The sequence below is a fragment of the Coregonus lavaretus genome (genome assembly GCF_964263955.1).
Source record: "Coregonus lavaretus genome assembly, chromosome: 11".
Classification (NCBI taxonomy): domain Eukaryota; kingdom Metazoa; phylum Chordata; class Actinopteri; order Salmoniformes; family Salmonidae; genus Coregonus; species Coregonus lavaretus.
The window spans coordinates 32,316,164-32,319,365 of record NC_139998.1 but is presented as its reverse complement, the minus strand read 5'-3'; positions in this window follow the sequence as shown (position 1 = coordinate 32,319,365).

The following is a 3,202-nucleotide window of genomic DNA, read 5'->3' as shown; positions in this document are numbered from 1 at the left end:
TTTACATCATGTACGAGGCATTTCTAGGACAGTGAGATGTGTTTCACACTTAATTGCCCAGGAGGAAGGCAGGTCTGGGCTTCGCGCGCTGAATGATACACCCTATGACAGCTTCCGGAGTATTGATGAGGGGAGCAAGATCAAAAAATACATGTAGTCCTGCTTTGTGGCATTTCGCAAAGGCTCTATTTTATACTGATCGCACTATACGTTTTTGTGCGTGTAGATATGGTTGTCCTTGACCATTGGTCTTCTTTCAGCGATGTTCCTATATGTGGATTAATTGCTAAGTATACAAGCAGACACATTTTTTCCAGTCTCTGAAAGATTACAACTTGTGTTAAGCGGTGCTTCGTTCTCTGGCCCCCGTCCCACCCCCAAGGTGGGCATTTTTTTTAAAGGAGGCAGACACTAACAACACAATCCTTTGGGCAAAACTGAAGGTGATTCCTCTCAGCAACACAAGTTTGAGGATGGAGAATTTTTTATGTTCTATTTGCTAGATAGTGACATTCAACAATACATGTTTTCAAACAAAGAGTTTGATTTAGCTAATTTAGAAGCTCACAGCCGATGCCAGCACCAAGAGGGCAGATGACAAATATGGTGCCTAGCGAAGTAAGTTATTTTTCCTGCAAGCCACCTAGCTAGATAGCTAACTTTAGTTTATCTACTGACATTAGCTAAGTTAGCTAAACAACTACCGGAAGCCATATCTATGACAAAAAATATATTTTGTATCTCGATTGTAAAACCTCTTCTCTTTTTAGACGTAGATATGGGTACTAAACCGCAAGCTATAACATTACAACCGGCCACCTAAAGCTAGGTTCACCAGCTAACGTTAGCACATGACTGGAGTTGGCTAGCTCAAACTACACAATAGAGTATAATTTATTATCTTTTTTTTGTCTTGCAGACAATGCCGTGTGGTGCCTTCCCGAAGTGGATTCTAGATACAGAAACATAATTCCTTTGCCTGCGTGTGTCATTGTAGCAGAACTGTATCCTGTGAACTTTATCCTTCTCGAGGGATTAGACATTATGCTGGGTTTCAAGCAGATTATTTATGAGGAGCTGAATGGCAGTTTGATCATGACAACACTCCTCCCACAGCTTTACAAGTATTCCCTCAACATTACTACACAGATCATACTGTATTTTTTTATTGTATGTTTCTTTGTGAATGGGAATTTCATCATGACCACCAGTTCTCTTAGCTACAGATTGTTACATCAGATAATGTGGTTTAACCAAATATTTGGGAGTTACAGGTTAGGTACTGTTTCGTGTAGCACAGAGAATGTTCGACCAACCTTAGCGATGCTGTCTTCGTCCTCGATTCGAGGAAACAGGAGTCTCATAAAATGTCTGTGTCCAGTTGCAGGGGGTCAGTTTGAATTTAGAAAATGCTCTGTTATTAAAATAAATAAATGTTTGGCTCCATGAAGTAATCCAACAACGTGTACCCTGCCATCTTGTCTGTTTTACTTCTTCTTATTGATTGAGACAGGTCTCTGTCATCATGACATGCAGCACTTTGGGGTGGACACCCACCTGTCTCGATCAATGAAATAGACAAAATGTCGGCAGAAATCTCTGGGTAAATCACATTATCTGGTGTAACAATCTGTAGCTACAGTTCTCTGCACTTGTGTGTCTCTACACCTGAGACACACTCGGACACACTGAACTGTACTACACTGTTCATAAAAAAAATGTGTATGTTACTTTTACCATATAACATTCTTGTTGAATAACCAGTTGTCTTCGAGTTAGCATTAAATATTGTACACTCCCCTGTATTTTAGATTTTGACAAATAAACATTCTTTGGATATCTGAATGTCTAGCATCTGTTTGATGATACAGAGCCCTGTACAGCTTAAATAAATATATTCTGTGAATCTATAAAGGCAGACACATTTTGAAAATTGATAGAAAATATCTATATTTATTTTATGGTGGTTCTACATCAGGGCTCTCCAACCCTGTTCCTGGAAATCTACCATCCTGTAGGTTTTCACTCCAACCCTAATCTAGCACACCTGATTCTTATAATTAGCTAGTTGACAAGCTGAACCAGGATAGTTACAACTGGGGTTGGAGCGAAAACCTACAAGAGGGTAGCTCTCTAGGAACAGGGTTGGAGACATCTGTTCTACATGGTCTTCTGTTGTGCACGCTGGCTGCGTTTACACAGGCAACCCAATTCTGATCGTTTTTCCACTAATTGGTCTTAATCAAATCAGATCTTTTCACATCAGATCTTTTTCAGAACTGATCTGATTGATCAGAAGAGCAATTAGTGAAAAGAATATCAGAATTGGGCTGCCTGTGTAAACGTAGCCATAGTCCTTTAGCCAGCATTCGGTACACTGGCAATGGTGTTCAGCATGGTGGGCTGGGGAAGCTGAGACTCTTTGTGCTTATGAAGAATGGTCTTGTCCTGTCTGTGGTGAATGGCCAGCTGGATAAGACTCTGCAGAAAGTGGTCTAGGGCTTCTTAAACACCAATTGTTTGGTCCTCTTGCAGAAGATTTGCTGGTACTGCACGTCTCCTGGAAAGACATGGTTGTGGTGTTAGCATTTAAAAAAAATTGTGGATGGGACATAGGGCAACACGCCTTTGTTGGTAAAGGTGTAAACTGAATGGGACCAGCTAGAGTATTGTTTATGGACAATGAGGAACATTGGGAGTTGCTTTTGAGAGGAAAGATCAGTCAACAAAGTGAATGGGCTGGTGGGCTACAGAAGGTGTGAAAAGTCTTAGGAGGGCAGTTCTTACACAGTATGCATTGTTGTGTATGGGAGATTGAGGAGAAATGGCACCTCTCAATCGCTCTCATACACTGTCTGTAAACCTCCCCTAGCCCATTGACACAACATTTTTGTCAATAGTAGCCTTTTGCATGGGGTTTGTCTTTGTATTGTGTTTTGAGAATCTACAGAGAGAAGAATGAAGTGGTTGTGTCATTACTGGTGTAGTCTTGATTTTATACCTTTCAGTGTCCCTTGCTGGTTTCTGTCACACAATCTTGTTGTGCACCATAACCGCAAGGTGCAGGGCCGGCCCTGGAAGTTCTGCCACCCTAGGCGAGTCAAAGAACTGCCACCCACCTCCAATCCCCGCTAAACTATGTACAGCAGGGGTCCGCAATAGTTTTGGCCTTGGTCGGAAGAACAGAACATAATAGCAGCCC